The 27,584-nt window shown below is 38.9% G+C and overlaps 1 protein-coding gene across 1 annotated transcript in view; it reads right to left on the bottom strand.

Moving 5' to 3' along the window:
- Positions 1–24,241: 24,241 nt before the first annotated feature.
- Positions 24,242–27,584, bottom strand: part of LOC111248146 (gonadotropin-releasing hormone receptor-like) — a 51,522-nt gene continuing 48,179 nt past the window's right edge. Inside the window, exon 6 of the transcript XR_015323892.1 lies at positions 24,242–24,318. The gene's annotated coding sequence lies outside the window, so the exon portion shown is untranslated. The remainder of the gene's footprint in view (positions 24,319–27,584) is intronic.

Raw genomic sequence — 27,584 nt, 5'->3', positions numbered from 1 at the left:
GTACGACAAGTCATGTCTAGCTGCGCTTCTACGAGTGCCCAATCAACCTTCTGACTCTTAGCCCCGTATTCTGAATCGACGTCCTAAAAGCTCAAAACATTTCGATACTACCTTGTACCAGATAGCCAACTGGCTCTCAATTCAGTCGAGCTTATAACTATCGCATTTTTTGACTACCTAATTTTTAGAGGGGTTCCAAAGTGACAGATAACCAACCATATGGCTGCGGATGCGGGATGGACTTGTTGTGTTACACTGCTATTTCAGAGCAACTACCATCTCCAACAGTGATTTAGCAGTTTGCTAGTAGAGCCACCTATAAAGGTCTCCGTGGTGTTTTCGTTGGTTGGAGCAGCGTGAACGACCTTTAACTTCTTCAAACTGGGAATAATACCAGAAGGTATTATTCAGTTCACTCTCTGATCGTTCCATATATCGTTTCGCGTTTATCGAACACTTACCTCAGCTGTGCCTGACCCTCTAGCCAAGTTAGATGATAACTAGCGGATCCGAAAAAAATTAAGCTAAAATTAAGAAGCCAGCAGGCACATTATCCCTAGCAATAATGAGTAGAGTTTTACGTGGTGTACTGTTCTGACACTGACAAAGCTCCGCTGCTAAATTAAATCTAGCAAGGAATCTTGAAAAATAGATGAACTATCCGTGAAACTGATAATCCGCTAACGATATTTGTATCTTGAGGGGGGGGGGGGGGTCGATGCTCTGAAGCTGCGATTGCCGACGTTAAACAAATCGATACATTTAGTTGCATCAGTGTGTAGTCGTGAGAGAACTCATTGTTTATGAACGACACGTTACAGACTTTTCTGCTGACGATGATATGGGGCCTTGGCCCTCCAAAATGCATATATACGGCCACATGCACCACCTTTGTATATTCGGGGTTTGCGCCCCTTATCATCAAACCCATTACGTTGAATAGAAGGGTGAGTTAGTTTACAGTCAAGCACAACGCGCAGTGATCCATATCTGGGCAAAGGGCTAGTTTATGACAAACAAAAAAAAATAGGCTTGCGTTTAGAGAAAAAGGCAAAGTTACTTTCTTCGGCTCTCGAATCTTACTCCAAACATTACTACGAAAGTTGTGAGGTACGTGCGTTTAGTTTCGTGACTACGACGCCTTGATTTGTGACTACTCAGCAGTACTGTTGTGTTAATGAAGACCCTTTCTTCACTAAACATCTCGCTCTTACCGCCAAGCCTTTTATGATCTTAGGTGCCATGTTGTGCTCGCTATTTTGGGGAAAAGTGTTAAATAATCTAGTAGAATTGTTGCGGTATCATTACACCTGAACTCAGTTGGCTTCCAAACCATCTTTCCTGCGCTGTACTTGCCTTTGTTTTCTTCAAGGGGGCCTGTATGACTGCGTAATAGCTCTGTGACTCGCCTGGTAGAGCAAATGTTTCTATTACAGGAATATACGCAGAAGTCCTTTTTGCCACTTCAAACACGTGCAACCGGCTTATTATACCTGTCTTAATGCTGTCTTCGCCATGATTAAAGAAAGCGTCGTAGAAACGGCGGGCGAAACGACATCCAATATATTCTTAGTCACAGTACGATAAGAACAATGTAATATCACCTATATCTTACTTTGGGCATTTTTGTACCGCATGAAATGCACCTATTTGGAGCTTGCTTCTCACAGCTTTCGCGGTAGCGTGTCCAAAGAGACTCCGCAGCTAGAAGGCATTCCAGATCCAAAACAATTAAATGATACAAGCATCACTGCTGCCTAGTGCCACATATAATATAACGTCATAAATCTAGAACGTTCTCTACCGGGAGCCCTTACCATTGTCATTATAGATGTAACTTTCGTATCATAAGGCCCGAGTAAAATTACATCTCCTGCAGAAAATGCACTCGACGACTAGCAAAAAATACCTGGATCCTCTTTGACCCACCCAATCTCATCAAAAGGTCATTGGCAGTTCTTATTATTTCGAGACAAAATATATTTCTTTTGTGAAGAAAATCCCAACCAATACGACTGCCTGTGTCCAATAATAGAACATTATTACAACCTCATCCTCAATCGTAAAATTACGTCTGGATCAATTTCAGACGCATTTAAAAACTTTGAGAAGCTATGCATAGTTTCCTGCCAGTTGTTCTGAAATCAGGTTAGTCGTATATTCCGACATAAACTGTGATCGCGGTTATTAAATGGTATAGTGGGCCGGTTAGGTAGACCTTCTTGAACAACTTGTCTATTCTTGTTTAGGTTACTTACCAGTACACCATAGTATAGGCGCCTGGTCATTGTATCTAAATCAGAAGAGTATATAGTTTGTTGCCAAATCCTTACTTTTCGCTATTATCAGCAAAAAGCACGTAGCCGAAGCTGCTTGCTTATAGTTCATCTTTTGACTGTTGGAAAAAGTCGCTCGGGTAGGATAACATGAAACGTGTAGTTGAAGAAAGGCTTACGCAAACCTGTTACCTCATGTATTCGTATACTCTCTATTTGATAAAGCTGGGACGGTTACTTACTAGAAACATAGCGGGTTCGCTGGTTCACTATAGTTCATTAATTTATACCACTTACTCTCCATTTCAATAAAGTACTCCATTCAAAGTGGACAATCAGACGTTTCCAACTTAGGACATAATTAAACACAAAAGAAAAAGTGTGAATGTAGGCTATTTTGGTCCAATGTCAATATTGGATGGCCATGATGACGGTAGGAAGAATACGAGCTACACTGAATCCTCTTCGACTCTTCATTAACTGACTGCCGCCGATAATCTTTTCTTATTGGCTAAAACGGTGCTATTAGTATACGATCGAGTCGTCAATGGTAGTTCCTATATTTTTACGCCTTTTTATTTTGACCTGCCACACAGGTTTAAATAATAGTTAAGAAGTTCTTATCAATAGAATTCTGCAGGTTAGACGAACATAGCGACTGTAAGATCAGATGCTCAGGAAAAAAAATTGTATTATCTATAATTTGTTTAAATTGATCAAGTGGTGGATCAGGCCTTCGTGAAATAACTCATTTTGACAAAGCTGCAGGTACTAAACAGCTTTTCCGGTGCGATAGGTAGGGTATTTAATACTGCGTAGGAAAGATTACTTTTGTGTGATGACGTAATTGTCAGTTCTTGCTGTATGAAGTACTTACATATCTGATAGCGTAACATACTATTGACGTCTCCCGTTGTATTGTATCACGCACATCAGCATAACATCAAAGCAGACAATGGAATTCGAAAATGATGGATGTTCAGATTTTAGTAGTTTCTAGCTTCCCAGCTGGACATTCCTGAAACATGTCGGCGCACCTCGGTAGTCAGTAACGGGGTGTGTGTGTGTATCAACAGAGCTAAGATATCTTAAGCGTCAAAAGCTTACGTACATCTGTGGCTTCTGATTAATAATTCGTGTCGTTCCCTTGTTTCCACCCAGGAATCGAGGAAAACATGCAAAACAGCATCGACATCTGGAAATAAACGCTGCTATAATGTATCAGTGTTCATCTGCAACGTTGGACGTTGGCAAGGGCGATGTTAGAATACCACCAGCCCCAGTGTCCTTTTCTTGCGTTCGCCTACGCCTTAGTAACTAACGGTCTCGATGCTTGCATGATTAATTCAGATAATCAAGATTACAAAATACAATAAAAATGTCAACTCTTTGTGCCTAATAATCAGTTCTTGAGTATAACGTCAAAGCAGTTTCTAAAAAATGCACCTGATCCTCATTTCATTAAACTAGTTAAAAACTAATAACCTGAGAAAAATTTCAGTGTTTTAAAAACGCTTTTCATTCATAATATAAATAAAAACAATATACATTACTTATGGAAACACAATTGATTTTTATAAAACATGACGCATCTAAGTTGCTCCTATCGAATTGAAGTTGGCAGCAGACAGCTTTGTTACTATGCAAGCCCTATTTCATTCCTCTGATTGCAAACAATCTTCTATTCCCTGACCGAATCCGTGTCCGGCACTTCATAGTTTTGGCCTCATAGTGTCTTTATTACTCCATAAGGTTTTAGCTTCTGAAGCAGTAGGCTAAATTAAACCGAAATATTCTTTTTTTCTCCTTTACGATCATTTTTTCTCGTTTTAGAGATTTATGCTAAATATTATTTAATTTAATCTTTAAGGCCCAATTTCGCTTTCTTCATCAGTTAATTTGCTGACTGTATGACAGCTCCCACGCTAGCAGCCGGTACACTTAGCCACTATCTTCAGGCTGGAGAAGATAAAAAGAACATTTCGTAGATCTAAACAAAGCCAAATGACGCGTAACTCCGCAACAAATCCTCGCGAATAAAAATACAACAAAGTTAGAAAGTAATTTGATAATCATGACAGTTATTGCTATTAGGATGTTCGGACCAAACCAATGCGCGTTAAAGCAGCCATAACTTATGAACTACGCAATTGAAATGGGTCGTTTTAGTATAAGACAATGTGTATGGAAGGCGGAAGTTGAGGTGATAGCTTAACTTAACCTTGCGATTTTCGTTTCCAGCAGTTTCTACGCGCTTCAGAATTGTCCTGGTGACTATACATCAACAGGTGCCACTGACTGCTATGCGGTTATTTGTCGGTCCTTCCTGAAAATTAATACACTAAAGGAAAGCAGATTTCTTGCAATTAAGGTACCTTTATATTTATGGAAACTATCACGATTGCATTAGAACTGAAATTATCTGGCACTGAACAGGAAATGTCGATCTGTGGAGACCCTGGTCCGACATAATCTTTTCCACGAACGCTGAGCTTCTTTCTTTGTTTTCTTAGGTTGATCCATGACAAATTCATTTGCAACAAAATACCGTAGACGAATTCACTGTTAATGATTTTGGTGCAAATCAAAGGTCATCTCGTAAGATTGAGGCCGCATGCGCCAAACTAAGAACACATGTTTTACCCATTGCGACTGGAATACAATTATGGGAAATGTAACCTTCGTCGAAGTCCTTTAAACGCAGGTCATCTATATGGTGCTGTTCTCCCAACACGCTGCTATCAGCTTTAGCCAATATATCCTTTAAAATCTTAGCTTTTTTCGTCGAAAATTTCTTTTTGCTCCCGGATCCGTTTGTACGCTGCAGGTTTTAAAATGAAGTCCGATCTCGAAGCCTTCGTTAGCATCTGCACGTTTGCCCAGTATGACCAATACCGGTTTACTGTCGTAAACAACAAATAGCAACTTTTATGGTAGCGAACAATCATGGAACGAGTCTAATGATCCCATCGATTTTCAATGAATTTGCTCTCTGGCTCTAAAAGAACTTGTTAATTACTCACTGATTTTGGAGCCCTATTGTCTTGTCGTTGCTAACCGATTCAGCTAGATGCCCAATGGTGATCATCGCAGGCCCGAGTGCTTGCACTATCTACCTTTCCTTCTATTTTTATTATTTCCATATATCCTTAAAGTTATTGCGGTTCAGATTATTGCTGATCTAAACTAAACAATCCTGGTCACGTATTGCGCGCTTTGCTTTACTCCGCGCACGCACCACTTTAATAATTGAGAAGCGCTGTAGTATCTCTTTACAAAGAAATATAGAGTAAAAAACAACCAGTTATTCTTATATTTAGATGTGCATTTTTTGAATTCGCTTATGATCACCATTATAAGACTTAAGGCAATAAACATTCGAGAAGGTTGCCTTATATATGTTCGCTTCATATATTCCACAATGGGAATATATTTAAAATGTCGAGAAAAAAAACAAAGGCTTTCTTAAGCGGCTCTATCCTAATTTGAACCATTTTCCAAGCATACATATACAAATAACACCGATAAAAGAAATAAGAAATTGCCAAGTAAAATAAACTAATATCCTAACCCGAAAATACAGTATCACAGTAGTTCAACAGATCCTATCAAATGCTATGGAGTTTTTTCAGTTTAGTAACTAATATCCTTACGCTAAAAGCGAATACCTTAAGAATTTTTTAATACCAATATTAAGGTTTATTTGCCTCTTTAGCTTTTGTTGTTTTATGTCCGAAACTGTATATATCCTGAAAAAAGGGATCTAGCTACAACACTATGGCTAAAGTGCACTGTTTCAGCCTGGCTATTTTGGTCTATGCCTTTATTGAATCGAGATCCGTAATCTAAGAAAATTTCGAAATCGTCAGCTTTAGGGGTATCAATACGTGCTCCATCTAAATGATTGATGTATAAACGCTTAGCAGACGCCACCCGTTTAAGGCGTCATCGCTAGTCACAATGGCTTTGTCAAGGGTCCCTCATCCAATTGGGTTTAAACTGAAGGATTCAATAGCTTTGGTGCTTGCAAAATTATCTATAGATAGTGACGCCCATGAAAAAAGTCTAATATGGTGTAAATCCAGTGCTTTTTATCCGTTTGTCCGCGAACACGAAGAGTGATACGCAAACAGGGCAGCAACTTATTCTCTGGCAAAAGGACAAAGCTGGACATTCGACAAATGCGGTTGGCCAAATGGGATGCCACGTAAGATATTTCCGAATCAAGTCCACCTAAAGCTTATGTTAAATTATAGACCGTCGAAGTCTGAGCAAGTATCAAAAAAGCATTCACAAAACATATCTCTACAGTTTACGCCTCTTCGCGCGGAGTAGCCTTGTCGGTAAATCTGTGAAACTTTTCTTTCTGCTTGTGTACATATGTGACTCATCACTGTTTTTCCATACAGTCAGAGTATTACCATCACAATGCACAGTTTAGGTATGCTAATGATAGCATCTCCTATGAGGATTGTCTGAGTTTAAGCAAAGCGGAGACAAGAGAAATTTCTGCCGCCCTAGATTTTGTCTTGTTATTTTTTATACGCCGCTGATCACGTAAGGGGTTAGACGTGGCATACATGCGTCGCACAGCTGGACCAGCTATATCCTTCGAACCTCTCCTGTAACGAAGCTGACCGCATTAGAACTCAAAGGATAATGGGCACGCTGAAAAAAGCACATCTTTAGAGAAGAGGCCAAACTTTCGAGTTCTACAAGATAATATTTACGAAGAAAACGTTGCTGTTTGGGAAACGTACTCTCTCTTAGTAAATAACTTCAATAAGCTTAACTATGTATTCTCCATAAGCATGTCGCATCAATTTGGATGAGATCTTACGCACCTCAACGATAACGTAATGGTTCCGCGTACTATTCTTCTGTAGGCTCTACGATAGATAACAGTTAAGTCCACAGTTCCCATTAAAATTAGTTTAATACGGATAATATTTGTATATTAAGTCAGTCATATGAAGTTTTTTCCAATAGATGTTCGGCGGATCGCGATGGCCTATCCTTCTACGAACGTCGTTTGCTTTCTTCTTTAGCATTTCTAATATTGAATATCTTCATGAAACGTGTTTTACTAAACAATGGTAAAGTAATAATAAGGAATGATAAAATAGTGAAAAAAAATGCGCTTTTGTTAATTAATGCAAAAATAATTGCATGGCAAATAGTTTGCAAAGAATGCCTACAAATAGGCAAATATTAAAAAACGCTCTCTATATAAATGGTTTTGTGTCCCGCACAACTGCAAAAGGATATTGTGTTTGTCATTAAGCGGTACCATATTGATCTCTGTTATGTGGTCTTTTCTGTTGTTGACGACTATCTCCCACGGAAAATGAAGAGCGCACCAAATACGACGCGAATGTTTTGCTACTCTATTTCGTTCGATAAGGAACTTGAAATCTGATGATCCATTGGCACACATTCCGAAGAAGTAGGTAGATGCTGCAAAGTCTTTTATTGCAATTCTTGCAGGACTTTTATCAGGACACAGGGAAACAAAGTGCTAATTTTTTGAACAAACCCTATTTAGTGAATAGGACCAACAGTATTATCGTAATTACGATCCATCCTCAAAAACAAACTGTTTTCTCAACTGGCGGCCGTCATATTCCAGAGGTGTATTCAAATAATACTTATAGATCGGATGGTTTAAGGAAGTATATTGAACGTATCTTGGCTACTATTCCTGGACTTTACAAGCCATTTTTAGTCTGTTTTGTAAAAAATTACTTCCGTTCCATAGACAGGACAATTGTTTCACTTTGCTTCAGCCGCATGTTGACCTGCGCAAAAAGCATTATGACAACATGCTACCTCATTTGATGCTAGAATCTCAATAAACGTAGGAGCCATTAAAAATAACGTATAAACTGACATAAGAAAAATATCGAAAGCCGTAAGCAGTCAGAGGAACTTTCTAGCCGATACCAGGCCACACCTTTGCTAGAGTTTAGGTACTTTTTTGTCATATCATATTTGCGGATTATATCACGGTGCGTACTATGACTCTGAACTATTTGCAAACATAGGACCAGTGTGTTGCAGACAGCTGTATGGAAGGTACTTTTAAAGGTTGTCATCCCGCAGCAGGTCCTTCTAACCAATATCTGCCACGTATTTAACCTGTTGCCTATTTTCCGTATCTCGGTTCTACGCAGGATTCGCAAGTCAGGCGCGAGTACCCGTAGTCAATGACAAAATATGAGCACTGCTATCTCAGCCTAGGGGCTGGCCGTCGTGGCCAGTCTATGATTAGCAGGACAATGGCTTGGGGGTGCGGGAGGAAAGAGGCTGTAAGGTTTCTGCTCCAGTCGACTCACGACGTCGCAGGACAAGTCTCCTTTCTTTCGAAAAAAAATACGTTCTACAATTTATTGCACTTCCGACCTATTGTGCAATTAAGGAAACGAATTTCACTTATATCACCAGAAGCAAAATCTTGCTTTCCGCGGATTATAGCATACATGAAAAGACTTTGCTTGCATATATTATAGATAGACCGCCGCAGTAGTATCCTGCCGTATAGATAAGTCGAGATTACGCGTATACTTTTTTCCTATGTTGTTTAGGTGAGCAGATCGTTACTTCAATCGGCGCTTGGATTCGACGAGTTTACCGGTAAGCTGAGCCTATTTCAAAACTGAAAATGACGGACGGTCAACCGGTGAAAACGTATAATGTAAGCAACAGTTGAGCTCTTCTTAAAATTACAGTCAAATCTCTCGGTCGCATATATTTTTAACAGCTTCCATGAAAACCACGTGAATCGTAACATGTGTTTTGCGTCGATACAACGTCTCCTAACTGGGTTGAAAGTTAGTTAAAATGTGTGGGGGAGGAGTCTCGAAATGGAACCAGTTTATGGATTTAAGTTCCTGGGAAGTTTATCCGTCAGTAGCAGTAACGTCGTCGCATGTGACCGCATACGCAGCAACACTTGTTTATCATGTGCTCGCAATTGAGACCACGAGCAACTACGCGTAAAGCATTTTCCCAAATTTGCAAATCTGTAACTCCTGTATAATGTTAATGTCGTATAGCGATATCGAATGGCAGCTAGACATATTCATATTTCGTTACAGAATTACACTTATCTGTAACGTAACAGCCTGAAGCATTGTTGAAGGACGCAGTGTAGTAGGGACCTAGGTCGCCTGTAACTTCCTATCGTTGCTCAATTTGATATAAAACAAGTTCGGCTTTCTTGAGTTTTATATCACGCTAACCCCATCGTGTGACATTGTGTTGCATCTATGCTTTCACTAGACAGCACAACGGTGAATGAAATGCGTCATGAAAATAAATCGGCCTTATGCTAAAGATGCAAAAAAAACCCTTCCATCGACTCTAAATTGGAAGAAATGTGTTTTTTCAGACAACTATCTCTTTAGTGAATGTGAATTTGAGTAACATCTGGCGGTAAAAGTGGTTTAGCTTTTGAGCTTTACACAAAAGGAACTACGTGGAATTTTCGGAGAAAAATAGCTGTCTCTGTTTCTGCCGTAGGAAATATGCAATATACAAATACGGAATACCTCTTAGAAAACGGTGCAGACCTACGAAAAATGGAAACATCGATGCTGCTTGCTGGGTTTCCTTAGAGGTCTACGATTTTTGTGGATGTTTAAAAATTAGGACCACCGAAAAAAGCACCAATGGGGTTAAAGGTGCCACAGAAGTAGCTACATTGTAATGAGTTCACGGACTTGGCACACAGGGTTATGGGGTCACGACACGATGGTGGATTATTTTAATCATGAGAAACTGTAAATTAGTAGAACTGGTGAAGTTATGTGATTGAGTCGCAGGGTAATCGAGTAGTAAAACAGCATAACGAAGTTGATTGCTGAAATGGGTTGATGCGACAACTAACGAAAGTTGCAATGGGGCAATAAGGTAAGGCAAGTAAGTGCAACGTGATAACGGGGCCGAAGCAACAGCACGATTCAATGACTCTAACTAATGCTGGGTCGGAGCTCTTATTCACGCTAAGCACGGGAGTTTGTTTTAGGCTATCTTAAGTAGAATAACAGAGATAAATTCTGCTCACCATTGTCACGTAGGTCATGAAAACTATCCCATGCCAACAGCTCATATACATATATTCTTATAAACAATTCTGGCTAGACGAAAAAGATATTTTGAAAATGTATAGAGCTATACGGCCTATGGTGGAAGCCATGCACCATCCATATAATCACAGCCATTAGCCAATCAAGTAAGGCCATTCAAATGTTTCAGACATTGTCGAGTTGAATCGAACGTACGTACCTCCACACCCGAACGAAACATCTGCTGACCCTGTTTTTGATACGAAAATTCCTTTTTTTTTTTTTTGCGTACGACATCGTCACTGGAGGAGTATTTGTGGCGAAGGCATTTAATAGTACGTGGTGTACAGTTTGACCCATTACGCACAGTTTGGGCGTCGGAGTTCGTTTTTTTCGTGTATAGAGATGTCGTACAGCAATGATCGTTCCTCTCATCTATTCGATGACAACAACATTGTTGTGGACGCAGACGATTTTGAAGTAAATGCAAATGTTACATGAACGTGTTATTGGAATAGCTCACTCTAGTAGCCAAGGGAAAATGATCACGGAAAAACATCGCTGAGTGTATTGAAATATCAGAGTGTGCACTTGATAACGTAGTTTAAAAGGTAAGAGATAAAGTTCCCCTCGCTGAAATTGGAAACGCCGCAGGGAGACAGGATCACCCTAAGCACAGGGTGGCATCGAAGGGTGGCAAAGGGCAAAGTTGCTATGGTCCAAGCAACCCTCCAATACCGTTTTGAACTGAAAGTCGCTATGTCTGAGAATTTTTCTAGAAACTCTTTTCTGTGTCAGGATCCGCCTTACACCAAAATAGATCTAACGTTCCACTTAATGTGGTTATTTGCGAAGATGATGCCTGGACTCATCAGCTTATGTATAAGTTGATGAGTCCTGGCGATTATAGGTGAAAGTGGAAGTTATATATAGCTGTTTATTACCACTCGGATTAGACGGCGACAGCCTCTCGATTCCGATGACGTTAAATCTCTTTTGTTCGCCGGTTAATTCTTACATGGGCACGTTTAGATTGCGACCTTTGAATAGTGACCCCTATTGCTACAAACATTTCTTCAATGACCTGTCACCCGTAAAACTGCAGGTAAATAGTTCTCGAGCGGTTATCCGTATGGCAATGTTTGCATATACGGAGTGACTTTGGATGATCATCTGGTTTTTTGACTTTCACTTCTAGAGATTCAAATACATTTGGTTAAACCAATCAATGGTGTCAGTCCATGATCACATCAGTTCGAAAAATTATTTGTTACTGAAAATCACCTATTCCTTTAGCATGGACCTAAAAGTTTTGGTAGTAGCTCTGTTGAGGGCTCAATGCTTATGGGGTCGTAAGGTTAACTTTATATTTATTACTGAATATTTAACGGGCAAAACAAGATTAATTTTTTCTTGCCTAATGACATTCCTTGTGTAATAAATGTCATCGGCGGAACTCGAACCAGCGACCCTGGCTTTGTAAGCTAGAGGTTTAATTGTCGAAACCGCAAATAATATAACATTCAAGCTAATCAAGGGTAACTATGCGGTGTACTGCTATAACGCGCATAAAAGCGAAATCTTTGCGGTACCCGCTTGAGACACGTTCAAATTCAAAAGCGCCTAAGTTCGACAGAGCGGCTATGGGAAGCCTAATGATAATGTAAGTCATATTAGATGTAATTTTTTCTATTTTAATGCATTGTATAACTAGTACACAGAGGTGCTTAGTATAACTAGATACTGCAAGGAATAACAAAGGTAAGTTTTAGTTATTGAGAGCGTTGAAGATGAGTTCGCGCTAAAGAAAAGACGTTAAGGCATCTAATTGGTCGCTTGCACTTTTTCCCTTGGAGTATAGGCAACCCAACATCTTGTACTATAGCTGTTACCAGGCGCCTCCAGTATGCCTTCTCACAGTTCAGCTTTGCTTGTCAATGCGCAACATACAACAGGCCCCCTGGGCTGATTTGACTTCGTAGAACAATATCGTGCGCTACTAATAACAATGGGGCAAGTGGGTGTTCAGGTCAAAGAATTCAGACCGTCGCTGTCCTATTTTTGATCATTTGTTCGCCGTTCAAATTGATACCGAAGTGAAAGATTTATAATGATTGATGTATCCAGGTCTACCACTACGACAGCACTTAACCTGGCGGCTGTGTCAATATTGTTACTGTAAGTCTGAGTCTACCACGTTGATGAATTTCTTAGATCGTACTTTACCAAAGGCTTCCATGCCTCAATTCGTTTAGTTTTTCATAGTCAGTTAAGAAAGAAGTAGCATTAGGGCAACAAGATTGTACGCATAATATGCTATGGCGGTACCTGTCCACCTGGCACCTAGGAAACAAAGCATTGAACCCGTGCTCTAGAACCCTGTTAAAACCTTTCCTACTTGCGTACAGCCTGATAATAGCTAGCGCATATGTAACCATACTCAGAATATGTCCGTTAGTTTTCCAGGATTTGATGCATCTGCGCAGGTTTGTGTGCCATTTATGGTTTATAGCCAGCAGACAAAACTATGATCACTGCTTTGACAGCGTTCCGTTACAGGTTGCAATAAATGCATGTTCATGTAACTTCTATTTGGAATAGGGCTATTTGTCGTGACACTCAGTCGTTTCGTACGAATGTTTTCCACTCAGGAATTCAGATGAGTTCTGCTGTTCCGAAATCGTTAAGTCAGTCAATCGCAAACTCGATCTGAAACAGCCGAAATAACTTGGTCCGATAGCTGGAAATAGAACTGAAGTACGACAAATTTAGTGGCATGCCCAGCGATTGTCATTGAACTGAGGGAGGTTCTGTCGAAAAGATCCTTTGGCTAATTTACCGTCCAGATAACAAGACCATCAGTTATTAGTTTCAGCATAATTATATAGCTCGTTCCAATTCAATTTACGATAGGCACTTAAAATAGAAAAGTAAGCATCTCGCATCTACTCGTTGTATCGTGTAGTATGCAGATCTTCAGATCACTCTAACAATCTAACCTCGGACAATGGTCTTCGCCAGGAAATGCTGCCTATCGAATCAGCGGCTTGTTTTTCTTATTTACTAATTAAATTAATTTTTGTAATCTTCTAATTAACTATAACTATAACTAATTAATAATATAAATACTTCATAACGTAAAGGGCATGTATTGCTGCCTTTTTGTAGTATACTGCATGTTCAAGCCGCCTTGTGCGTAGGTAATATGCAGCACATTATTTGACGTTATACAGATAAATGTCTAAGACTTTTTGCAAATGATAAAAAAAAAAGTAACGAGATTGGAAAGCTTTGTAGGTAATACTGCGTCGGTGGCGCGCTCCGGAATCATTCGTTCAAAAGAGCGCGAAAAAGGTCGGGTAACAGGCTCACATGTAGTTTTCAGGATACATGTTTTAAAAGTAATAGAATGTTGGAGTTTTGAAAATTCTGGTGGTGATAGCGAACCCATCCGGTTACGAATATGTAGGTAAGAACAGTGTGTTGCAACGCTTGAAAAATGAACACGGGAAAGTGCAGGTAAAGTTAGTAAGCGGACGAATACGTTAGACGAACACGAGGCCTTGTATAAAATGTCTTGTTACTTATGACAAAATAGTAAGTCAGAATCGCCAGCATTTGTAATTGCCTGCCTAGCTTTAAAAATCTCGAGGGGATTTCGATTTGCGCGCCACTCAGGCTCCCCGTGGTGGCTTAGTGATTCTGTGTTTGTCTACTAAATTCAGAAACACGTGAGGTATTTGAGCTTCAGAACCAGGCCTGGACTCACTTTGTTTCGTCTAACAACAAGTCGGTCGTCTGAAACAATGCTGAACGAAACCAAACGAATTTTTGCAAATGTGTAAGACCTTTTCTATGGGGAACCTTCATTTAGGATTAGCCGCCCGCCTGCAGCATTTGAACCTGTCGTTACAAGGCTTTCGAGAGGAGCCTTGTGGGGGCGAGGGACCGCTTCGTCAAATCTTTTTCGATCGTTCGAATCGCTCATCAATGACGCATATGTGCTCTACTATGAAAAAGGGGACAGAATGTTATATAGCTATAGACAGCTGTGAGCATTGTTAATAGATTTGAATATATGTAAACACAGTGCGAACTCATACATACGTGCTGTCTTATTTAACAAAAACGATACTAAAGATCGTAGACGAAATTCGTATAATATATGAACACGATTGGTTTGCCAGTTGTACAATGTACGGAGCACAGTCACGATATGAATCTGTGATGTGCTATTCTCGCGTCGTAGCAGTAATTTGTATAATATGTGCATCAACTCGGGGCTTTAATGCATACGAGGGGAGCAGACAAGCTCATTAGACACTTGTGGGTCGCTATCGCGTCACCAATGTAAAACCCACAAACCGCGCTATTTTGACAGAAGTGCTCGTAATACTTGATCCTTGAATTAGAATTCAGATGGGAACTCAAGTACCATTGAAAGTACATAAGATATCGAAAAAAAAAAAAAAAGTGAAATTCAACGTTGTTTATCGGGCTAACCTACTCAGGAGAAGCACTCTTCTATTTCCAGATATTTTCAATTTTTAAAACAATTTCAAGATAAAAAATTTAAATTAAATTTTGTCAAATCCAATTTATTAAAGAGCTTTATTTTTTCTTAGATACTTCACTAACATTAAGGAGATTCACAATGAGCTTCCTTATCAGAATTACGCATTGCTGCATTTTCTATATACAATGATCAAGAGTGTTCTATAAATGGACAACAGTTAGCTATAAAAAAAAAAAAAAAAAGAAGAAGTTAGGAATCACAACAGGACACATGTATTGACAGAATGCGTAAAATCCAAGGAAATATATTATGAAGATAAGGTAGGTACAGAGGTTATAATATAGACGTAATGTTGTACATGTATTTCACTAAGTAAGCCAAGCTAATCTTCTGAACAGATTATTTCAAACACGCGTAATCGAGTTTCGAATACGAGCTATGTTACCAACCATTAGAAAGGCCACTCGAGTTCCTTACCTTTGAACGACATCCGAGACTGATGAAAACAAATTGGCAGGTTGGAAGTCCTTTCCGAAACACGTTGAGTGCAAGCAACGCGACCTCAGTCGAGGTGTCAGACACCACCCATCTGTCGCAAGGAGCTCGTAGGTGAATCGACGGCCTGCAAAAGAAATTCTCAATATCCAAATATAATAGCAAAATGTATTCTCAAACTGCCCGACAAAATATACAATGAGCATGTCAAGGAAACTAGTTCGTTTGAGCTATTGAGTTATTGGAGATCTTTGGTTAACATCTGCATGAAAAAGGCTCATGGAAATAGTGGGAAAGAGAAACTTCGCCAAAATGAAAAAGGTTTTGCATCTAGAAATAAATATCAAGCATGCTTTTTCGGTGTCCAGGTTCTCATCCAGGACGCGTCGCGTGACGAACAATACCGATGCCGACCAGGAAGAAGGTCAACGATACCTGCAACATGTAGTTTTTATTGAGATAAGAGAAGCATCATTGTCAGCCATCTTATGTTTTAGCTTCTATGGATTTTGAAACTAGCTTTGGCTCCGGATCGAAATCCGTCGTACTGGATAAACTTGCAAAATAAAAAGTGTAAATGAAAATGCTAAATCTGTTGGGAGATGGGGAAATTCTGATCACACTTAGCGATGGTGTCATGGAGAAAGGCAGTGTAAAACGAACTAGAAAGTTTGCCCGAAGAGGATTTGGCTCGATTGCTTGGTCTTCAAAAACGCATTTAGCAGTAACAATTGACAGTGAAGATGATTTTATAAGCCAACGATCTGGTAATGTATGATAAATTCTGATGCTCAAAACCCCAACCAACAACGATACAGAAATCGGTTTTTAAATAAACGAAATAAAGGCGATGACTTGGAGTCTCGCAAACCATACCGAAGCAATACCCTGGAAGGTTGAATCGCGATTGAAAACTATAGCAGCCCTTAAACCGTTTAGCATGAATACAATGCCCTCTAGATATACCTGAGCCTAAAGTATCTGACGAGATTGGATCAAATTAGGTCAGCGTTTATAGAGTTACAGCTTAGCGCATCAACTGGTAACCGTCTAATGTATCCATAAGCGGAGACTACATTGTTCGTTGAACCGTTTTGTGCCATTTGTTGTGCTCCAGACACTAAAGCCTGAGCTAAGGACAGAAGGTGGCGGAAGTTGACCTCTCGTTCTTCTGACCTCAGCAATGACTGACGGGGAGTGGAACGCTCCAAGCAGAACCCACCGCCGTATTTTAGCAAATTTTGCCAGTTTACGGCTTCCACCACTTGACATTCGGGTGGAAAAGTACGTAGGCCTTGAATAAATCCTTAAATTTTGTGATAGTCGATAATGTATAAACATTTCATGTCCTAGGCTAAATCAATGAGCCAATTGATGCACCAATACCCTGGGATTTGAATGCTACATACAGGGTTAGACGATTAAATCTAAACCTTTTCGTATAAATTAGTTTTAAGACTGTGACCAGATGAAACAGATGTCTCAAAGTTTTTTTGCATGTACTAGAAGTGCCATTCTTAATGATCATGTTTATTCAATATAGCTACCATTTACCGCAATTACAGAACATAAACCATCAACTAGTCGATTTCAAAGTCCACCTTCTTTAATTTGCAAATAGCTTTATTCATAGTTAAGCGATATTCATAGATATAAACCCGTCAGAGTACCATCCATATGAAAAACTCCAACAGATTGAATGTTTGGGTTGATCTCAGGCCAAAACCCCGACAATGCAAGGACATATATCGTCAGAAAGTCGCAAAACGTTTCAAGAAGCCTAATTGTAGGGGTTTATCTAATTGACCCAGTTTCCAATTGATATTTCCTTGTCTAAAAAAATGCATATTAAAACGTAGGTAACAAAAAGAGTCTGTAAGACTGGATTTTCGAGGCGTCTAAATTTAGGGAAGATATTTGTGAGATGGCCTATGAAAGGTTTTCTCGAAGACCACCAAAGAAGCGTAAAGCGCCGATTCCAAAAAACAAGTTTGTTTTGTTGGTGAGGTTTGTCTCAGGTGAAAAGATTAGCTCATTTTCATTTAAATTCCGACAATTACGGACTGCTTTTCATTATTGTGAATTTGTTATTTTGTTCCAAAAAAAAAAACTGGCCTTGTTCTGGTATTAAGAATGACGGATGAACGTATTCTCGCTACGACAACCAGCCAATTAAAGTTTCTCCGAATTTTAATGACCCCGTCTTTCATATGCTTTTCATGCTAATGTTATACAGTTGTTTTATACTATTTACATACCATATAAATTTATTTCCCAAGTGATTAACCGAATTTATGTGAAAGAAAACGTTGTTGATAAAGTAACGGATAGCGAGGGTGCCACAACAATGACTGCGTGGCTTTTTAAATATGGCAGATCATATTCGTGGGTGCAATCGTAAATATTAAACGCGGTTTCCGTTGTACTTCGTAAGGTAGTACTATGGAGATTGAGAGCCGTGTGCTCCCGTCTGGCTTAACCGTTAGCCGATACTTTGTCGCTTATTTTCTACTTAAACAGCCTCTGGTTAATTCCTACGATGAGCTCAATTTTAAGCTGAACTTCATTTGTTTTAAAACACGTCCTTTTCCCTCATACATACATACATACAAACATAAAAACAAAACATACAAAAACCATTTCTAATTAATCGCTTCAGTGTCATCTGTACCTATCGAGGCACGATCATAAACTCTGATGGGTCCCACAGAATTTACGGGTCTTAGGTCCTAACATCACCTAGTCAGTAAAAGTTATTGACCACCTTCCTGGTCTGGCCAAGGCTGATGGAAGAAGAAATAACCTCGAAATTCCTGCTTTAACATTACAGTATATAGACGGAATATGCGATCCTTTCTACAGATCTGGTCGGCGAAGTTGTGCCATAGTGTGATCAATACTGGATTCAAGTCTATTCGACAGAGTCTGGTGAGTGCTTGCTATATACATCGCTTAGCAAAGCCCGAAACTCGAAATATACGATGTGTAGGTTCAAAAGAACCTATACTGGGGTACTGTGGGCGTTTGTTTTCGTACACCTTTCCACCTTACGCTTAAAGTGATCCAACCGCACGAACATTGGAAAAATACACAAAATGTCTGATTTCTTATAATGACCGTGGTTGTTATTTGGGATGTCTACATCCGGAGTGTCTGTAAAGAACAAACAAAGTATCGTAATGGTTAACTAAGCCCCTTTTTATGATGGCCAGTATCACGCAATCACAATGCATAATAGAGTACGCGAGGCCACCGTCACTCGTTAGCGATTATTATGCATTTAACGGGTCTTTGGCTCAATTTTTTTCTGCCAGTCCAGTGCCAATTGGGCCAAATTGGCTCTATCTAGATGCTTGGTTTTTTCGTCATATCGTTACTGCGCAGTTACCAGTTGAGGCAGAGATATATACTAAATGTAAAGGAAATCCACAGAATGCTCAGACGGTCACGCGCTTTTATAAGTATGCCATGCGTACAGTGAGATCGGGGAAACCTAAAGTTGTGTTGCAAACAGGAATGTCGGATTTGTTTCGAACGATGCTTGGTTGGATAATTGCGACGTCTGTGCTGAAACGCGTTCGGTTTAGATACTGAATAGTAATTACTTGAAACGGAAAAAGAAGACACAGGAACGTTAGGTATAAAACAAAAAAAAAGACTTAGCACGAATACATTGAATAATAATAATTATAATATAATTATATATAATAGGGATTAGTGTACGAGTAAATAAACAATAGATATAGTTTTTTGTAAAAGCTCAATTTCATGTAGTTAATTGTTACTGGACAGCAAGATTGCGACAAAGGAAAAGCTTATTGTAGGCATCCGTACTGCTATGCAGTAGGAAGAAGCCGGATTCAGCAACATCTTTGTTAAGCTGTCGGAAACACCTCTATGCGGAAAATAAACCACCGTTAGAAGTCATGATCCTGTGGATCCTCGTTAATCAACAAACTTTAGTTAAACATTGGTCTTGACTATTGTGACTAGGAAAACGGGGAATAAGTGATAGATTTTAATAAGAGAATAGATTTTAATGGCCTTACAGATTTATTAACAATGTAACCCATACATATCACTTCTCTTGCTAGTATCGAAATAGGCTAGTCCTACACTGGCTAGAGAAAATAGTCACAAAATTTAGTATAAAAATTGATGTTTTTTATTGACGTCGAATAAGAAGTGCTCTTTACCCTGGTATTAATTGGGACTGGCGTTTATTGTTTGGGGAAGTTACTTCTACAGGCGCTCAATGATAATCGATACAAACTGCATCTTAGGATTTTTCGGTAATAGATATTCGATAAAATTGTACCGATGATACCAGTTTCTGGTCGTAACCTAAATCATTAGATGTCGTCTGATTGAACTTTTCATTTATCCCTTTTAGTGTTTTAGACAAGTACCAACTGTAAAACAGGTGTAAGGGTTTTCTAGTTACACGAGTTTGGCTTCTAGCTACTTGAAGATAGCGTAGCACGCACTATCGTTAATAAGATACGATAATTTCTCTTCGATTCATTTATAGAAGCTGCTGTTGCATTCGGATACTCTACGACGGTAGCAGTAAAGTGTACAGAGATTGGTACACTTACACCGTTCCGGAAATCACTTCATATGGAACGGCTATGTGTGCACAGCACTAGGGGGGGGGCAAGCACGATCGCTTTTCGCAATCGTCCCGCGTGTGCATCGTGTTTTTGTCGTTAGGTTCAATGTTATCTCACTTGGAACTTTTGTACTTACTTGTTGCAAAACTAATTTGTTGCATGTCTTGTTACAGAGTGGGCTATGTGAGCTGAAAGAAATTCTAGCGCACCATTTTTTGCATCTTCATCTAATGTCTGCGAGGCTGTCAAAATGCTGATTCCAGATTGAAGGTGTACGCACGGAAACACACATGTGAGAAATCTAAGGTTCGTCTTTAATACTGGATATAAATAAGATTACTAAAAAAGAGCGACTTTCCATTGTCCTCACGCTGGATTATTGCTACCGAAAGTACGGATTTTTTTGGTTGCGATTTCCATTCAGAATTTTTGAAAATGATTTGTGGGCGGTTTTGGTTCCTAACTGAAGCCGCAGGCAGCCAAAACGAATGGCTGTCGTTAGTTAAACGCGTCGATTCGTGCAAAAAAATTTGCTTAGAAATTATTTCTTTAGTTCCTGTGTATTTATAATGCAATCAAGCTGATCCCTGAACGAGGATTTATTGGGTAAGTCAGAAAAGCGGACTCGGCACGCGTATGGGATATTGGAGATATATGAATATCTCGTAAAAATTTAATTAGTCCACACGAAAGAAAAAGTGATACATCGTAGCGAGAACTTCAAGCTGAACTTCACCGCTAAATAATGACAAGGGTTTCTACATACGTCTTCTATTGCTTAATTCGTGCAGAAATATAGCTGTCTTTTTTGACGGGTTAAAATAGAACGATATTTCTCATGTATTCTTAGAGGTATCTTTGTTTGTACATCGGAGACTTTGCATTTACAGTACACAAAGAAGGGTAGATTTCAAGGTAATACCGGAACCGAATTCGGAAATACGCACAAAATAACTTATATGTAGTAAACTATTGGGAAATATTTGAATTCGAATTTATCTCTAAAAAAATGAATATTCATTATTATACTTTCTAAACGTGTGAACATTTTACGTAATAATAGTTTTTGTCGCATTCAAAGATTTTCCCTACGAAATCGGCAAGTATTTCAACACTGAATGAAATTTTTTTGAGGTTTTTAAGGAAAGCGTAAAAATCCTTTAGCTAAGAAATACAGAAAAGCAACGTACCCGTCTGATATTTTTGCTGTGATCTTTGGGGAAAGCAGCAAATGCTATAATTAATATTCTATGTTGAATACACCTGAAAATATCGCATGCAGAGGTAGGTCAAATATCTGGAGTAATCTCTGCAAATGTAAACAAATTTTTCAATTGTGCGACTAGACAAACATTTTCTTAAATCAGTATAGGCGGAAAATGTCAAAAAACCCTTAAATCAGTCTTGAAATGAACAACATTACCCAATGAGAGAAGTTGCAGCTTACTTTCCCCACAGACGAAATTAAAGTTACTATTCATAAACGGTATGGAACAAATCGAGTGAGCTGTCATATATATATATATATATTTTTGACCAAATTATCCATATAAAAGATATTTTAAAAGGTTTTATTTACCATTTTACAATTTTCTTGTACGTGATATTAAAGTACTTTAGTTCGCTACAACTGTATCCTAATATATTAGATGTCTATGCCATTAAACCCCATATACATTTCACCAAATTCGGGTTGAAGATGGCAATAGGCTAAAAAACTTAGAAAAAGTAGGCCAACCATCTAAAGGATACTGCTAGAATACTTTAGTGTATACCATGCGGTCAAAAGATATCCTGGTCGAAATCACTTAAGGTCGTCCATACGAATCTATTTCTTTGTTGTGTTTTAGACTCACTGGCCTTCTGCTTATTCACAAGAATGAACATGGCTAACAAATAAAGACCTCTCACCTACGTCCTTGTTTTTGGACAAGTACCTCATAGCGAGGATCACTATACCATTGATCCAGGTGTGCGTTTACTTAGTGAAGGCTTAACTAGTGACGATTACACCATAACTATGTTTATACTACCATAACAATGAGAACGTTGCCATTTTAGGAATTGTGTGACGAAAGTTAGCCACTAGCAGAGATGCCTTCAAGAGCGTACAGTCAGCCCGTAATGTTATTAAGATGCGTTAGAGATTATTCCAAGGAACCATTCTTTCTGCTATCATCGGCCTCCAAACATAATCAAAACGATTTGTCTACTTTCAAATACAACAGGTATATACATGAGTCAACATGAACGTAAATGTACGTAGCATGTCTATATAACCAATGTATCGGCGGAAAAGCCCTATTACAGGACACACTTCAATAGCAATGAAGCATCGAAAGCCAAATGTGCCAACCCGGCAGCTAGAGGACCATTTTCAAACTGTTACGCTGCTGCATTAATGTTACGTGTGAGTTATGGCAATTGTTGGCATATGTTTTTTTTTTTTATTTTTAAAATTCAGTTAGAACGCCAGCAGATTTGTTGCATATTTCATTGGTATTTTCGTACTGTTCTGTTACGTTGCATACATCGGTTACTATTAAGAAGAATAAAATAACTATATAAGTTTAATTTTTTTTTTAATCATCAAAATCAGTTGCGTCTTACAGTGTGCCTATTCGCGTTGAGGCAATCGATCTCGCATCACAAGTTTTTCTTGGACACGTTTTTCGTGCACGCATGTTACAATTAAAGTTGGATAGCATGGGTAGTAGTTAAACTAAATTACTGTGAGAATAGAAGGATCTTCTCGAATATATACAAAATCGTGTTAAGTATATAATAAAACCAGGCAATAAAGCTGTACTGATGTTAACGTTAAATAACCATTACTCCACCTCACTACCTTATCAATCTAATATTATGGGAATTCCTTCCACACAGAAACCTACGATTTGCGACCATCTACATACAGTTTATAAATGATTTCCTTGATGTCAAGGAAAAATAACTAGAAATAATGAAAATGGATTTACAGAAAATCAGCCCGATGGACATTTGTCGAAGTCTACGTTATCCATCAAATGCCACGTTATAACTCGACTACATATTCGGCGAAAACGTTTGGTGCCTATTTGGAATACGTGATTTCCGTGAAGTCATGCTGGTCATCATTATCATACATGATACAAGCTGATCTCGTCAAAGATCGTACACGCAACAGACCTTGGGGTCACGAGCTTGTGATTGTCAATATCCAATAAAAAGTTTCTATTGGATGACGTCCGAGTGACAGAAACAGTGAACAGCAGGTTGTACAATTGTGGGATAGTGTAAACTAAAGGCTAAAAGTATTGCAAGTTCCTTGTGGATAATCGGGGTAATACTATAAAGTATAAGCTTATTGTTCGGTTTTCGCTTATTCAACCGTCATACAGACTGGGGGTAGTCAGACTGCGTATTCTCGAACGCATTAGCTTAGTTGAGATACAGACACTGGCAAAAAATATTTTAAAACTGTTCTCTCGTATTTTAAAACCTCTTTGGAATGAAGACACAGAAGCGCCGGTGGCTCAAGAACCGCATAGTGGACGCACCGCTTATCATGCCAATTTGTCAATATACCATCTGTATCACAATTCTACATGTAGGAACGAATATGCAGATGATGTTGTAGGTATCGTACATATCGTGTTCACTCGACGAGGGCCAAAGAGTGAACTAACAAAAAAATTGCGTCCATATAATGATAATCACCCTTCCAAATTCTATATAAGTAAGTAAATTGTATACATGAGTGATATCCTTAACTATAAACCCTAGAACTGACTTGGGTTACTAAGGAAATGCAATTGCGGAGAAGGCCGAATCTTTTCGACGCAGTATATCAGGCCACTTGATCAGCACGCGTTTATAAAATCTGCCTGAATAGAACTTCCTCTATGCTATCCTAGTCTGTACCAAATTAAGCTTAAGATATAGATATAATTGAGAATATATATAAACGGGCACCTAGTCCATGACAGCGTAATAACTTTGCTTTATTTTGATGAACAGTCTTACCTAGATTTGAATTCAGTTTCATTAACAAGAGCCAGTCGATGCACTCGGCCTGGCTTTCAGTGTGGCACCCTCATAGAGCATTTTTTAATAACGTAAGGTCGGTTAGGTGCCTGTTTAGCGGACACAGAAAGAGCAGCTTGACATTTTGTAGGAACAGTCGCGGCCGACAAAATTATTTTTAGTTATATAATCTATACCTAAATTTTTATTTGTGTATTTCCATGCGGTATATTCCCTCCATTTTGCACATACATACACGTCGTACGTAGATATCCTCGATCTGTCAAGCGTCCTAAGGGTAGCACGATAATGGTGATGATGCAAAATCCTGCTAGGGATGATTGCACCTGAATAAGACAGAAAAATCAAACGTAATTCGCAGCAGTTAGACGGCCGCAACCACACAACCTTGTGTCCGTAACAGGTTCAATTATTTCAATAGTTCAATTATTCTTAGAATACCGTAATAAATTTGTAGAAAGGGAACTAAGATGAAACAATCTGACTCGCCTGCTGAACAGATGGTTGACATCGGCTAGTACCCTTATATATATATATATATAAAATAGATAAATTAGATTCGAATAAATCTCGCGTATTTAGTTAGTTCTGTTTCAAACGTTTTCTTATTGGCCTATCTAAACTAGAATCGATATTGGGGTTCAGTAGATAGCTGTGTTTGACGATGTTGAGCTGCTGTTCAATTTACTGCACGTTTTAGGAGCCTAGAAAATCGAAAATCCCTTCACTGATGGCATTATTTTATTTCTTTTAACGTTTATCGACAAGATTATCACATGTTTGTCGAAGCAGAAAAAAAGCGGTAAATGTACATCATCAGCCGAATACAAAAGGGGGTTCAGTAAGTGGAGAGCAATCCGGGTAGTTTTGAGATATGTTGACAAAGTAACGAAAAAGAAAATTTTTCGGAACGTTTTTGTCTTTAAAACCTTTACGTTGAACGTTAAATGCCCTAAAAACATGTGTGTCGCTGCACAAAGTCGATGTAGGGTCGAAAAAGCTCTTTAAACTGTCAGCGTGCAAAATATTAAGCGGATTAACAGCGCAGAAAACGGGAATCCAAAGACAGACTGAAATCCAAAGCCAACATCCTACAAAAATAACATAGCAGGCGCGCTGCATACGTACATATTATGGAATACCGTTATTACCGTGTCTGAGTGTTATATGTACACTTCCTGGTTGAATACTATTTTTAGCTTACTCTTTAAGCGTTCTATTCTTTTCTTACAGTAAATCAGAGGTCAGCTAAAACAATACATCTCCTTTCTATAGTAATAGTAATAACAATACTTTCGCTTGCCTCTAAAATAGCTTCGGTTCTATAATTTCAAAGGTAGGTGCAAATTATTGACCTGAACGTTTGTTGCGAGAACATGTACGCATAGAGATTATAGATCAGGCTTGTACGGTACGCGACGCTTGATTATAGTGCACAGATACAGTATTTTTCGAACTTGAAAAAAACGGCTATTTTATATACACGCAGGGTCGCGATATCTATTGCTGTTTTTTCAGTATTTTTAGAGTAATAATACCCTATTCTGGACGTTCGTAATGGACAGCGATAAAAAAACAAGCCATTTCTTAGGTGTACTCTGTTATAATTCAGTAAACGTCACGACTATTACTATTTGAGAAGATCGAACGTGTAAACCCGATATGAACATACAATGCATTGAGATTCAGTGAGCTTCTCATCCGCGGGCTTAGAGGGGTCGGGGGAATCAGTTCATCCTCATGCAAAGCTTGGAAAATTTCTGAGAACAGCGATACTACATAGGGGGAGAGAACGGGAAAGTGTAAAAGACATTGAGGGCTTAAATAGAGAAGCAAATTGTTTGATGCTTTTTTTCTCATCAGTTATCATCGATTCTACTAAAAGTAAATAAGCTCTTATACGAACAGAGATATTTCCTAAGTTCGATGTATTTTAAATTCTGAGGATTGCTACCACGGCAACTGTTGCCTAAAAAGAAACTTGTTAAAGTGTGCGTCACTTATCTAAATAGACGCTAAGAAGTCCAACAGACGGAAAGCTGATCAAAAATTGGCTTGAGCGACTGGTCTGCAAACCTGTTTTTGCAAATGCAGATTTGGAGCTATTTATGGTTGGTTTAGGACATTGCTCAACCATTTACAGAAGCTGGCCTATCGTTAGTAAGCTAAAAATTTTATGTAGATCACACGAAAGTGATCAGCTTTAATAAGGTTATTTTTCGAAAGCGTTATTTCGCGCGGAGAGAAGGTGCAAATAGACAATGTAACTAGAATATTGTTGCCTGTGTCAGTTTTAAACATTAGTTAGTAAAGCGTTAGTTGTTTTTTTTTTTAGCACTTGCAGCCATCTTCGCTGTGTGGACATGTCCTTGAAATCGTACCTTTGGTATAGCATCAAAAGCTCGACGCCACTAGAAGGATTGGTCAATTGAACTTGGATTTATTATTTGGAGCTTTTTCAACGAACTATGAAACAGCATGGTAACTATACGCGACAGTAACTACTTCTCAACGTAAAAATTTGAAGCCTCCCGTATGTTCATAATTGCTATGGGAACGTATTTGGAGATATGGGCGCTAGGAATCCTAACTATTTCACCCTTAGCAACGTTTTATTTTTAGAAATCTATTAAACAGACCAGACTTGACCATAACATGAATAGATATAGCTAGGGGCCGGTACAATGGTGTATGGACAATTGAAGGAATTAAAAGAATGAAAGAGTTATAATTTTTTTTACTCGCAAATTTTTAGATCGCATCAGTTTGCGAGCGTTGGAACCAGTTCCCCGGCATTACGCTACCGCCTACTTCGTCCGGCGGGTTCTACCAGACTACTAAATGTCAAGTTGATCCAGTTGAAAGACCTTTCGTGTCAAAGTCTGTGATGGCTAGCTGAGGAGTTCGCGTATGGTTTCAGAATCAGTTTGTAATCTCTTTTACGCAGTACGTATAGCGTCTAGTGAAAGAAGCTGCAATCGTTTTAGAATCGGATACTTTGATAGACCGTTAGAAAAGAACAATCGGACGACATGACCCTACCTACGCCACCTTTGCATTTTTTTCGATTCGTTCTTCTAGCATTATTCTCTGTTATTATTATTCGGGTAAGTTCTAGCATTATTTTATTTATACTATAAATTTTCCTATAATACTACTCTCTGCTACGCAACGTTTGGTAAATTATTATACTATCCATCGATATCCCTAAGATCGTATCCGCCAGAAACAGGTTTGGTCTTTCATTTTTCTTTAATTTCAAGTTGAATTCGGGTTGAAGATGACTTATCCGATGTTTGTTCCGATCCAGAGAAGACCAGCGTATCGTACGGTGCTGTCCACTTGACCATCGAATTAGACATTACACATATGTTATTTTTTGAGTTTTACACGTTTGGCATCGATATTTAGCATTCCGTCAGACTGCTGGCTCCGAGCGCGCAATAAGGTGCCTATAATACGTCAAGATCCGGATCGGGCAGTACTGCGTGTTCCTAATAGAACCAGACAAAAACGCTATCCTCTAAACTATTACAGCGACAGAGATTAAAAACCTGTCACCAGACATTTGGGTGAGTTTCCAGTGGGTCGA

This window comes from Varroa destructor, unplaced genomic scaffold, assembly GCF_002443255.2.
Source record: "Varroa destructor unplaced genomic scaffold, Vdes_3.0 BEIS01000003.1, whole genome shotgun sequence".
Lineage (NCBI taxonomy): Eukaryota > Metazoa > Arthropoda > Arachnida > Mesostigmata > Varroidae > Varroa > Varroa destructor.
The sequence above is the reverse complement of the archived record's forward strand: the minus strand, read 5'-3'. Positions and strand labels throughout refer to the sequence as shown.